At 33.1% G+C, this 14,712-nt stretch overlaps 2 long non-coding RNA genes across 2 annotated transcripts; both read left to right on the top strand.

Moving 5' to 3' along the window:
- Window positions 1-8,054: 8,054 nt before the first annotated feature.
- Window positions 8,055-11,390, top strand: LOC141719797 (uncharacterized). Its single transcript, XR_012574164.1, has 3 exons — window positions 8,055-8,327; window positions 8,413-8,470; window positions 11,103-11,390. It is a non-coding gene; the product is annotated as an uncharacterized LOC141719797 (long non-coding RNA).
- A 1,570-nt stretch (window positions 11,391-12,960) lies between these two features.
- Window positions 12,961-14,058, top strand: LOC141719803 (uncharacterized). Its single transcript, XR_012574165.1, has 3 exons — window positions 12,961-13,657; window positions 13,729-13,860; window positions 13,945-14,058. It is a non-coding gene; the product is annotated as an uncharacterized LOC141719803 (long non-coding RNA).
- The last annotated feature ends 654 nt before the right edge of the window (window positions 14,059-14,712 follow it).

Raw genomic sequence — 14,712 nt, forward strand, 5'->3', positions numbered from 1 at the left:
GTTTCCTTATATTGATTCATATATAAAGCAGTGGAGGTAAAAGTTGGTACCTGTGATTTAGATGAGGATGATTCTCCTTGCTCCAAGGCCATGAGTGCATAGTTTCCAAGTTCTTCATCTTCATCATTTTCAGAATCATCCCAAATTTTACCTTCTGCAAAATAAGCTTTGCTTTGCTGTTTCTTCAGAAGAGTTTCATACTTTGCTTCAAGTTTAAGATAAGCCTTATCTTTCTATTCCTTCTTGGGTTTCCTGCATTCTGTAGCAAAGTGGCCTAGTTCATCACAGCTGAAGCACTTTATATTAGATCTGTCAACAGATTCAGTTTTGTAACCACTTTTGCTATCAGAATTGTACTTCCCTTTCTCTTTCCAGCTGGTGTCTTTGTTGAAAGATTGTCCTTTACTTTTGAAGTATCTTGGCTTCCTTACTCTAATGTTAGAGAATTTTCTATCCAGATAGGCCATTGACTGTTCTAGCTCATCCTGTTCTTCAAGAGTGTAGAACTCATCATTTTCCAATTCTAGTATGACTTGCTCCTGTGAATCAATTATTCTCTGCTCACTTGTTGAGGCAACTGAGATATGAGATCTGGGTTCATCATTGGATGTTTGGCCTTCATTTACTATTAAAGCACTTGAACCATCTACAACATGTCCTTGGCCAAATCTCAATGATTGCCTTTGAATCATCTCTATTTCATAGATTTTGAGAATTCTATATAGAACTTCCAGAGTTATCCTGCTCAAGTCTCTCCCTTCCCTGATTGCTGAGATTTTCTGTTCCAAATGATCAGGAAGAGTAAACAGGAACTTTAGATTCACCTCTTCAGCTTCATAGTAATTTTCATGAAGCTGCAAGTCATTTATCAGCTTATTAAATCTTTCAAACACTTCAATAATGCTTTCCTTGGGCTTAGCCATGAAACTCTTATACTGTGAAATCAGTATCCTTCTTTGATTAGATCTAACTTCCTCAGTTCCTTCACAGAGTATTTCAATCTTCTCCCATATTTTCTTAGCAGTGTCACAGTTGACAATGTTGTTGTACATCATATTGTCAAGTGACTCAATCAGTATCAATTGTAAGCTGCTGTCCAGGGAGACTTTCTCTTTTTCAGGGTCAGAATACTCAGCTGGATCTTTAGGAGCATAATGAGCTGGTATGACCATGTCTCCATCTGTAGATTCCTCAACTCTTACCATAGGAGTGAAGGGTCCATTCTTGAGAATCTGAACATAGAGTGGATTGGCCATCTTGATAAACAACATCATTTTCTTTTTTTCAAAGAGTGTACTTAGCTTTTTCAAAGGTAGGAATTTTGATGCTATTGATTTTCTATGTATTCATTCTTCCAAGATCTTGAATCTATTTTCTTTCAGATTTTTCTCTGATACCACTTGTTAGGTAATGAATCACACACAGGGGGGGGGGGTGAATGTGTTTTTCTGATTTTAGGCTTTTCTTAAAAGATAATGGTTGAACAAAGTAAATTAAATCTTGTATAGAAAAGTGTTCATGCAGAAATTAAACTTGCACAAAATAAAGAAGACAGATCTTCAAAACTCACTTAATTTTTGTATTAAAAATTAAGATGTTTTGCTATAAAATTTCTAAGCTCTTCGAAGTTAAAGTGCTCAGCCTCTTCTCGAGAGTGTTACACGAATTTTTGATCTAAATTGTTACTTCTAACTAGAGGACCAGTGTTAACTTTATATCTCAGTTAACTGCTGGTTGACACAGTGGATAATAAACATGCTATTAGCTTTTCTAAACTATCACTTGTCATTTCTATTTATAGAAAATCAAATCTTCCATTTCTGGCTTAGCATATCTTTAGCATCCTGTGTTTACTTTAATCTTCCTCTGTCAGTTAATCTTTTCCATTGATCTTGCACACACTTCAAGCTGCTTTTTATAAACTTGTCAATCCAGCTGTTGGATTGTTTATCTTGGATATTAAACTGATCTGCAATTCTGTACTTTGAGACTGTACCTCGAGATCTCCAGTTTGAATTAATAGAACACTTAATATCTCGATAAGTACAAAGGCTTATCGAGATCTCTAGTACTCCATATTGAGTTTGGCTTGTAGAGGTCTTCAGCTCATCGAGATCTCAAGTCTTCATAACTTCACTTGACTTGTAGATATCTCTGAGTTCTCGAATGGATATAGACTTATCGATAACTCTGAGTTCTCTAGTGAAAGAATGACTTGTTTTTTGGGTTCTCGAGTAGCTTTCCTGATGCACGACTGTATAAATATTGAGTACTGTTGCTACCCTTATTTGGATTGTAACCATAACTTGATCAGACTTTAACTTATTCGTTTAGCACTTATCTTTCTTTCACCTTCCAAATGAACTACAAGTTATTTAAAAAACAACATGTATTCCTTATAACTCAAACTATGTGCAGTGTGATAGTAGAAATAGGGATGTCACCTCTACCATTCGACTTCGAAAATTGTAAAGCATGTGCTCCAACTGCAAAGGTAATTGGAACAGAAAGGTTAAAAAAATCTGTTTTCCTCTCATAGAAATGTAAACTATTCAGCCAGGCCAAAGTTTGATAACATTTTCGTCCTTAATAACCGTTTAAATTGCTTCATTATGTTAATTATGTACTACCACATACTTACCATGGAACATTATTAAATACTTTCATGTTTTGTTTCTGAAAATATTTCTGATACAATATGTAGTTGTTCAAGTATACTGCAACAATCAACGATGGATTGCTATGTTTGTAGTATAAGGTCATATATAGTCATGATTTTTGAAGTCTAAATAGTGTATAATCAAATTAATAATGATAACATTAGCTTTTGAAACTGCAAAATTTAAATAAAACCACGGAAATATGGTAATTATTTTTCAGCTAAACCATCAAGTTTGAACCAAATCAAAATTTTCTAATATAATAATAAGTACGACTTATAGATTTGGAAAAGTATCTACAACTTAAAAATTTAATTACCAACTATAATTTTTCACGTTTAGTCCAATGAATTAAAAGGTCGTTCACAAGTAAATATATAGTAAGTAGGTTGGGTGCATGAAATTTCCAACATAAAATGATTACTTTGGTCTTCTTTCAATCTAAAACTATAATTTTTAATATAGTTGTACAACAAAAATTCTACCTGTAAAAATAATTTACAAATTTACATTTTATTTAACGCAAGGAATGACATAAACTACTTTAATACCCATGCAGTTTTTTCTACATGTAACGTTGTGCTGTAACTTTACGTGTATAAATTGATATTTTGTTGTCAAAAAACCTTAGTTAATAAACCGGTTATACCTCTCCATTTGTAGTACTCCCAATATATTTCGATTCATTTACGGTCCTCACAAAGTAAACAAATTCTCGCTCAAAAGGAAATAGTAGTACAAATAAATCAAATTATAGTTTAGGAAACAGGTTTCATTTGGCTACCAAACTACGTGCCAGGACGAAATAGTTGATTAGGATAACAAGTGGGGAAAACCGGTTTCCCACAAATCTGTCTGGTACTCATTACCTATTTGTTCATAGAAGGTAGGTTGGGACTACTGCTACTACTACACTTTCACAAAGTTTACTTAATTGCTTCCTACCTTCAGACCCTACACGTGTTACACCATATGCCAACCTTCATAAGCATGACTGATTCTAAATTATTAACCAACTACCAGAAGCTCAATACATCAAACCCACCACAAAGTAAAACATTAGGAAAGAAGGGATACAAACCCAGCCGTCTACCTCCAATTACTATTTCCTTATGTAACCATATTTATTTCATGTCAAAAGAAATTGATTCACCTGTTTATTTGCAGGAATCTCGCGAAATGGAATTAAACAAATACGAATCATTAATGCAGTTAGATGTCTCATCTTATGACTGGTGCTGTCGAGTAAGAACTCAAGCTATTTGGAAATGAATGAACCACCAAACTCTTGAATTTTGGGGATTAAATATGCTACTGATCGATGATTCTGTAAGTTTATGACCACCTACTCTCCTTTCATTAACTTAGTACTGTGTTAAGCTTATTATACATTCTTCACACCAATTATAAGTCACCATACCACACTTAGAGTTTTATTTATCATGCACTGTAGAACAATCGAATGCATGCTTATGCAAATGCTAAATACTGTGAGCCGATCCAAAAGGACCTAGAGGAAAGACAACTTTATATTATCAAGAACTTTAAGGTGAAAGATTTTCTTGGGGACGAAACTTATCGCCCGGTCAGAACAGGAAAATAAATTTATTTTACAAAAGAAACAACAATGACAAAAGATCCATCGGAAGGTCTGGAAATTGAGAAATATGCATTTGATCTATTCCATATGAAGGAAATTAACAAGCTGGCAAATGATAATCATTTTTTAGTAGGTAAGACCACAAATGACCTATTACTATTAAAGCATGTTTATTTCTGCAAGACATAACCACATAGAAAACTGATGACATTGCTGCACAAAATGTAGATATGATTGGTGTGCTGAAGAACAAGAGCCCCATCGTGCACAATATCCAGAATGAAGAGGACAAATATCGTCTAAAATTTGATCTGCTTGACGACGGGTTGGTTATTTTGTTATAATCAGGAACCTATTTCCGTAGTTCATCAAAACTTAACTACTAAATTATTTTTCTTTGTAGGCATTGTGTTAACGTGACTCTATTCGACAAATTTGATGTTGAGGTCGACAACGCTTTAGGTAAAGCTACATCAAAAGATGTTATTGTCATAGTTGCATGTGTCCGGGTTACAAGATATGATGGTACGGACGAACTACTTACATTGCTCTTAATTTAACGTACGTTTATTAGGTTTTAAAGCTTTCTTCTACTACCATATTAGGTAAAGTTCAGTTTACAAACTACCTAGCTATAAGAGTTTATGTTCAACCGGATCATTATAGTGTGGACATACTCCAGAAAAAGTAGGTAACGACCAATTACAACTCCCTTACTAAATTTGCAAAAGTAATAAAAATTATTTGACGTGCAGAGTTGAGGATCTCTTCGACATTTCTGATGAGGAGCCTGAATATGCAAAAACACTCATCACTGTCATGCAAATAAAAGATTTGAAATAGAAAGACCTACATGTGATTGCTAATAACGTTGTACACTTCTCTAACCTATGTACCTCTAACTCAGCTATACCTTTTCATTACAGAAATAAGTTAGACCGATGTAACAGTTACCAAAGTGGAAACAACCGCAACATGGTACAAAATTTTATGCTCAAACTGTCCTGCGGAGCTTAGAGTTGAGGCCTCTAAAATCAATTGCACCCACTGTAAACGTATCATCCCCTACCCAAGGAGAAGGTGGTGCTACTAAACAACTACGTTTAAAATTTTCAACTACCTTATATGGTTTACAAATATATTCATGTTCTTAAATAACAGCTTCAATGTTAAGACTTAATGCTCCGATTGTACTGGATCATTGCATGTTATTTTTCTGGACGATGATATATCGAGATTGTTAGACAAGACGGTTGATGACCTATATGTTGGGTTTCGAGCACATGAACGCAACAGAAACAATAATTAAAAACAAAAAAAAATCAGAATTTTTGAAACCCACCGCGGGATCCATGCGAAAAACATATATTTAATTCGTGGATCAGATTATTTACCTTATAAAACTTTACAAATTGGTTGACTAATGGAGATCCAAGCTTTTTCAATCACCACGCATCCCGCTCTCACGATCTACGCTTTATCGGTATTCACACGAATGCTTAAACGCAAGGATTGAATGTGTACTAGCACAAACTCGTTTCTTCTTGCTCTCTCCATCTTCTCCTTTGGTGGCTAGGGTTTTAGTAAAGGTTTTGAATACAAAATCAGCCACACAAGAGATATTATATAGAGAGTATAATAAGAATTAAAACTCTTAACTAATTAGGAGTTATTATTAATTCAAAATTCCTATTTATATAATAATTAAGTCACACTTAATTATTTAACAAATGAATTTCATAATTAATATTAGTAAATTCGAATATCAATAATTATCTAATTAATTAAGTCATACTTAATTAATATTATAAATAATTTGAATTACTTTAATATAATTTAAATCTAATTTAAATTAAATAATCCTTCAAGCATTCTTAGTATGTGACCCTATAGGTTATTATTACGTTGGCAACGAATTTTAAATATAATTTAAAATCGTAAACAATGAGCGGCATCTAGTAATACATCATTGCTACCCAAGTAATAATAATTGAATCGGTGATCGATTAAACCTTTCGTGAATAATGTACAATGTAATATAATCCCTTTAACCATATATTATAGATTAACCATATAATGTAATGTGTCATCCTCATCATAATTTAATCCAAGTTTCCTTGATCAATGAGTACACTATCATATCAAATCAACATTTAAGCGTGGCCACGCATTTCATAGTCTAGCTCACACAAGAGGCCAATAATATCACTTCTAAAATAGGAGGATTAAATCTCATCTAGATCATTCATATTTCTCATACGATTCGTAATATACCCAATGTCCACTTTTATCATTACCCGGTCAAGGATAACTTTTAATGGAATTAATGTATATTAATTCTCATATAGAAATATAATGACTTCAGGTCTAAGGACCAGTACATCATTATCACTGTGAGAATTACTTATGACACAACAGACATGTAGAATCTCACATTAGGTCTGTCCAGCACCATGTACATGTACATCTGCCTGTGTCTTTGACTTTAGTATCACTATACCTATGATCAATGAGATGTGATCATCAATAAACAAACACACTGGTCTTAATACATTATTATTGTCCCTTAATAATAATACTCGACTAGGGACCTTTAGGAATATTGATACTATTCTCATAATCTCATTTCTAAGTCACGTACTTAGAGATATAGAATTGCATATCATATTCTATGGATATTTATTAAGCTAACATTTATATTGCAGTAAATTAAGAATTAATATATTATAAAGGGAATAATTGATAGAACATAAACATTAATAATCCTAATATCTTAAACTAAAATATCATAGTGTTGTCTCTAGGGCACAAACACTAACACTATATTCACCCGATGACGAGGTACGATAAGCTTCATAAACTCCGCTACATTTTATAAAACTGCATGCTCCTCTTATATGAAAGAGATGTGTCCTAAGTCCAATCATGTATGATGATTTAGGAATAACTTTTTTGTAATCTGTTTTGATTTCATTGATATTAATAAAAGACTTGTTTTGGTTTTATTGCGGGCTTTATCTATTTAAGTGTTTAAATAAGATATACCATAGTTTAGAGTAAAACTTTTTATGAATTATGACGAGATCATAATAATGAGACCTAAAGGATGATAACTCTAAACTTAAATATTTCCTGGTCGTAGGATTACTAACTGGTAATTAGTAATCCGCAAAGATCGGTACATACTATGCTTGCTTCATTATGAAGGATGTCTGTTCTCATAGACATTTGTGTGGTGACACTATAGCTAGTGTAATAACCCCAATTTTTGGAATTTTTAAAACACGGATGAATAGTAACTTTTGCTGACAATGCTGATTAAGGAAAATTATCAGACCACGTTATATAGGAGTACTGTTATGGAAATTCTAAGATCGTATTAGTATTCCATAAAGTAAATGAGTGTATGTAAAGGTCATTAGAATTCGGATCCGGACACTTTGATTTTTCCCGAAAATCCACCAGATACCGAAAGAATTGAGTATAAGGTAACATGATTAAAAGGATTTAAGTTCAAGGGTTATAAGAGAGGATCATAAAAGGAATATAAAATATTGAGAAAGGTTTAGGGGAACCCAAGTAATAAGATCCCGGATATGCTCGCTCAAACGATCAACGAGAATGAATAATAAATGAGTCGTAAAGCAATTAAACGACTAAGGATCAAGCTTGGGCAAGTAGCTAGGGGATTAGCAAGGATAATACAAGTATTAAAGCACCTAATTAATAAGGATTAAGCTTAATGAAAAGCTTCCACTATAAGAAGAGGACAAGTGGCAAGAGTGATGCAAGTGGTGACATAGGCTTGCTTACATCACTTTCCACTAACTAACCAAGAGTTAGCCAAACAAATATCCACCTACCATTCCATTTACACCACAAAATAAGTCAACACAAGCAAGCTTTTTTCTCCCCCATTTTCATTGCTCTCGGCCAAAACAGAACCAGCACATTAAAACTGCTGTATCTCCTTCATTTCTCACTCAAATGTTGTGTTCTATAGCTCGTTGGAAAGGTATTGAGATGGCCTACAACTCTTGTTCACAAGTCTCATCCAAATAAGCATGGTAAGACCCTCATTTTTACCGTTATTTAAATCGGACTTTTAGACACTTCAAAGCCTAACTTTGTGTTCTTGATTTCTTTGGAAAGATCAAGCTTGTAGGAGGCTCCCTAAGGCTTCCTAGCAACTTAACACCTCCAAAGGAAGGTATAAACTTCAAACCCTAGCCTTTACTTTATTTGTTAGCAAGTTTAATGGTAGGTTTTGTGAAATGAGAAGCATGGATTGTGATTATTAGTAGTTTGGTTTGATTTGGAAGTGTTTTGGTAATTGAATCTTGATTATAGTTCATAGGTCTTGATTGTGGTTGTTTGAGTTAAAAAACTTGGAGGTTATTTACTGACGTGGTATGGTTTAGGTGAAGTTTTGTTGTATTGATGGTTATGAGTTGGTTGGTGGTTAATTGGAGTAGTTTAAATATTGATAATCGCGTAAACACAGCCGTCGTAATGCCCATTTTTATTCAACTGCTTGTTCTTAGTGTTCAGGACAGAAAACTCAACAAAAAATCTGTAACATTTCCATGTTTAGCTAGAGAGTGTCATAAGCTTCGTTTTGATATGTGGATCGCTTGAATCCGATGTACAGTTTAGGAGAAATGTCCATTTTAAGTAACGGCGTTTCGCGACCGAACCATTACCCCTCACCTTACTTTTAAACCTTGGTTAAGGACTTTAAATGAGTAATTGGGGTATGAAACAATTATGTTAAGTAGATTAGGCAGTTAGTAAGGTACTCGCGAAAGAATCGCCTTAAAACCCTTAAGGGTTAATTTATTAAAAATGGTGGAGCCGAGGGTACTCCAGCGACTTAAGTGAATCGTTAAGCGCAGAAGCGAACGTTATGGTCTAATTGGTTAAAGTATAGATTCATAAGCGACTTTGGTTTAATTCCAACTTATATGTTGTTTATATGTTACCAGACTCGTCCCAAGCCATTTGTAACCCCCAGTCGCTCAGGCAAGTTTTCTACCCGTTATACTGTTGTTGTGATGTATATATGTATATGCATTATCTTGTGATAAGTGCATGATTATTATTAGCAAAGTCTTGCAATATATTGGAGCATGTGATATGATATTTATATGCATACCTGTTTTGTAATCTTGATATCTAATTATTGATTCAAAAGCTTATAAGTTGCATAATACCTATGTTAGAGATAAGCAGTAGTTGCCTATACCGTTAGTATAGGGGACCCAAAGGTGAACATTTTCTAAACCGGGAGTCGATGTTCCCGAGTATATTATATATATATATATAGATATAGTTTTCAAAACTATTAATCGAATAAGGTTTATTCGATAACTTTATTTTAAATAATGAATATTAGTTGAATATTCATTCGAGGACTTATGACTCTGTTTATTTTATTTAATGAATATTATTAGTTGAATATTCATTCGAGGTATTATGACTTCGCTTATTACTGAAATATATTCTTTATTTTATTAAAGAATAAGGTGTCAATAATCAAACTTATTTTCGATTATTCAAATAAAGATAGTACTTTCATATAAGTATATCTTTGGTTATTTAATATCCATTTCAAGTATAAGTTTTAAAACTTCTACTTCGATTATTTTTATAAAGATTATCTTTATGAGAATATTATTTAAATAATAATATTCAGATATTTTCTAATATATCGGGACTGATTTATTTTAATAAATCAGCAGTACTCCAAACATTCTTAAAAATGTTTTCGAGTCTTCAAAATGATTTTTAAAGTTAGAGTGGACCCCAAAACTCATTTTTATATTTAAGATCTTCCTTTCAAAGGGGATTTAAATACTCGCTCAAAACCTGGGGGATCCAGCTCTGTGGTGCATTTTACATTCGCAACGTGGTTGCTGTTTTGAGAAAACAAATGAATTGATTACTTACCCAACGTTCGGGAAGTAAGCCCATCTAATTGAGTCGGCATAAGCGACAGGCCGGGGTACGGTCTATCAAAGTGTAAGTGGCTGGGTGGCAGTCCATCAACGCGTAAGAGGCCGGGTGGCGGTCCAGCACAAGGTCCTAATGCGGCCAGGGTGATGACCGGTGGGGGATTCATCCATCTACTAGTAGAAAAGGTTACTTATTGGTATCTTTGCCTGATCAGCAAGATATCAGGTTTATGCCAAGGTTTTCTCCTTTCCAAATTCATTGGATATTGCAACTCTGTTTATTATTTTTATAACAGAGGTTTTAAAGGAGTGTATGAATATATATATACAGGTGTATATATATATCGGGACTTAATGAAGTATCTCGTAACTTCATTATTTATAATGATATTTCAAGGATTGAATCTATTCAAGTCTTATCTTGTAGTCTCATCTATGTGATGAACTTTTGAAACTGATTATACCTTGAACGGTGGTAGTTCAAGTAGTATTCGGATATAAGTATATTGGAGTATCTTGTAACTTCATCTTCTAAACTTATATCTAGTAAATGATTATCTTGTGCATGTCAAAGATTTTCAGAAAAACGTTGAGACAAGGTTAGATATATGAGATCACCTTGCAACGATATTTTATACAGTTATAAAAGGGAACTCTGTGTATATTATACATGTCAGAGGATTTCAAAGATTGTGAAAAGTATATATGTATATATATACTGAATATTTTGTGACTTGGTCGCGTTAAGATATCAGCTTGGTTCATTTCTTCTTGACCAAGACTTTCATATGTACTATGAGAAAGCTCATATATTGTTAGTTATTATACATATTATTTTGGTGGGCTTGTTGCTCACCCTTGCTTTCTTCTTTCATCACACAACATCAGATAGACAAGATGAACAGGACCAAGCTCCCAATTCGTGAGCGGATAGGAAACGTTCCGCAGTTTCCTATAGGCGTTGATGTCGCTGTAGCTGAGGTAGGAACTACCAATAGGCTAGGCTTTCAACTTTTGATGTACCAGACTTATGTATCTTTATCAATTGTAATAATGGCAAAGAAATGTAAATCTATTCAGAAACCCTTTTAAGGTGTAATGGCATATAATTTTGGAATAAAATGACTCGTGTTATTTTTGGATATTCATCTTTGAGACTATAACTTGTGGTGTGTGTGTTTATTGTGGGGTCACAGTACAGAGTAGTTGATTGTTTATTAAGATTGGGTGTTATTAAGGGAAACAGTAATTAAAAACGTAAAAAATCAGAATTTTTGAAACCCATCACAAGATCCATGCGAAAAACATATATTTAATTCGTAGATCAGATTGTTTACCTTGTGAAGCTTTACAAATTGGTTAACTAATGGAGATCCAAGCTTTTTCAATCACCACGCATCCCACTCTCGCGATCTACGCTCTATCAATATCCACACAAATGCTTGAATGCAAGGATTGAATGTGTACTAGCACAAACTCGTTTCTTCTTGCTCTCTCCATCTTCTCCCTTGGTGGCTAGGGTTTTAGTAAAAGTTTTGCATAAAAAATGAGCCACACAAGAGATATTATATAGAGAGTATAATAAGAATTATAACTATTAACTAATTAGGAGTTATTATTAATTCGAAATTCCTATTTGTATAATAATTACGTCACACTTAATTATTTAACAAATGAATTTCATAATTAATATTAGTAAATTCGAATATCAATATTTATCTAATTAATTAAGTCATACTTAATTAATGTTATAAATAATTCAAATTACTTTAATATAATTTAAATCTAATTTAAATTAAATAATCCTTCAAGCATTCTTAGTGTGTTACCCTATAGGTTATTATTACGTTGGCAACGAATTTTAAATCTAATTTAAAATCGTAAACAATGAGCAGCATCTAGTAATACATCATTGCTACCCAAGTAATAATAATTGAATCAGTGATCGATTAAACCTTTCACGAATAATGTACAATGTAATATAATCCCTTTAACCATATATTATAGATTAAACTAGAGGCATGTAATGTGTCATCCTCATCATAGTTTAATCCAAGTTTCCTTGATCAATGAGTACACTATCATATCAAATCAACAATTGAGCGTGACCATGCATTTCATAGTCTAGCTCACACAAGAGGCCAATAATATCACTTCTAAAATAGGAGGGTTAAATCACATCTAGATCATTCATATTTCTCATACGATTCATAATATACCCAATTTCCACTTTTATCATTACCCGATCAAGGATAACTTTTAATGGAATCAATATATATTAGTTCTCATATAGAAATATAATGACTTCAGGTCTAAGGACCATTACATCATTATCACTGTGAGAATCACTAATGACACAACAGACATGTAGAATCTCACATCGGGTCTGTCCAGCACCATGTACATGTACATCTGCCCGTGTCTTTGACTTTAGTATCACTATACCTATGATTAATGAGATGTGACAATCAGTCAACAAACACACTAGTCTTAATGCATTATTATTGTCCTTTAATAATAATACTCGACTAAGGACCTTTAAGAATATTGATACTATTCTCATAATCTCATTTCTAAGTCATGTACTTAGAGATATAGAATTCATTTCATTTTCCAAGGACATTTATTAATCTAACATTTATATCGCAGTAAATTAAGACGTAATAAATATAATGATTCAGGTCTATGGACCATTACATCATTATCACTTTGAGAATAACTTATGACACTATAAATATGTAGTATCTCACAACAAATCAATCCAGCATTATGTATATAATATATGTGTCTGTGTTTTGACTTTAGTATCACCATACCTATGGTCAATGAGATATGATCATCAGTCAACAAACACACCAGTCTTTATGCATTATTATTGTCCCTTAATAATAATACTCGACTAGGGACCTTTAAGAATATTGATACTATTCTCATAATCTCATTTCTAAGTCACGTACTTAGAGATATAGAATTGCATATCATATTCCAAGGATATTTATTAATCTAACATTTAAATCGCAGTAAATTAAGAATTAATAAATTATGAAGGGAATAATCGATAGAACATAAACATTAATAATCCTAATGTCTTAAACTAAAACATCATAGTGTTGTCTCTAGGGCACAAACACTAACACTATATTCACCCGATGACGAGGTATGATAAGCTTCATAAACTCCGCTACATTTTATAAAATTGCATGATCCTCTTATACTTATTCAACATATAAGTTATTTTACAGGCAAGTGGAGTACATCAGTTTTCAGAGCTTTTAAACCAGTTGGTCATGTAGAAATGTATCATAACCCTAACCGTTGAAAAAAACATTGAAAACTCTTTTTTGCCATACGAGGAAATTCAAGTAGAACAGTGCATGCAGTCGATTGGTGATATGGCGCCTTCTCACAAACATGACTTCAGCGATCCTATGTCCATTACAAAAGTAAGTACTAAACCACAGTTCTGTGTATATCAAAATTACACCTTCTCTAACACACATTGTGTAATTGACAGGGGACCAACCTTTCAGATGCCACAAACTGTACACCAAAAACAACAAGGTCGACAAACACAAAGATAAGAGCCAGAAAAGGAATATAACCTTTACCATTAGACATCCCTTCACAACAAGGAAATTCTGCATCGGTAAGCATTCACAATTATTATGCTTCTACAACCATAATCTTCATATAAGTTATTCAAATAATAACCCATCTTCTATTTCCCCAGAAGAAAAAGGCCAAGTAATCTCTTCGTCAGTGACAAGAAAATGATCATGGATCTTCAAGATTTCCACTTTTATTTGTAACAAAGTATTGTAATGAAGTGAAATGTTACAGAACAATATTCTAATTGTATTTCTATTATTACTTTTGCAAATGTGCTTCAACTGTGGATGCTTATTGTTTTTGGAATGATCAAGTACCACAACTCAGATGCGATTGACGTAAAATACGAACGATACAAAATTTAACGCCCCAATTAGGCAACTCATATACTGCGTAACCACTAACTAAACAATCTTCTAACAAAATAATTAGAAACAAACTTAAGCTGTGACAGGAACAGCCCATATTATTACACGTATTAAAGAAAAATATAACTCATTAAATTTGGAAAATACAGATTTCATCTATACTGTCAAATCAGTATGGAATAAATGTGAAGGTGGTTGGGTTCAACCGTTCAATTCATAAATTGGATGAAAGCAAACTGCACCTCAACTCTACTACCATTTTGGGACACAACTTTTTCACAGTTTACATTGTCGCCATGTCCAAAACCAAGTTTGAAAAACTGAGTAACCTCACGAAAGACAGATTCAACTGGAAGATTAAAGTAAGAATCATACGACTATGGAGAGGAGTTAGTCGAACAGGAGAAGTTTCCAAAGGCATTAACATACTGCTTCTTGATCAGAAGGTAAATTTTTCAGTAAATGGTTTAAATTTTTTTACAAAATAACAAACTTATTTTCACTACAACCTGTACCAGACC

This window comes from Apium graveolens, chromosome 1 (assembly GCF_009905375.1).
Source record: "Apium graveolens cultivar Ventura chromosome 1, ASM990537v1, whole genome shotgun sequence".
Classification (NCBI taxonomy): domain Eukaryota; kingdom Viridiplantae; phylum Streptophyta; class Magnoliopsida; order Apiales; family Apiaceae; genus Apium; species Apium graveolens.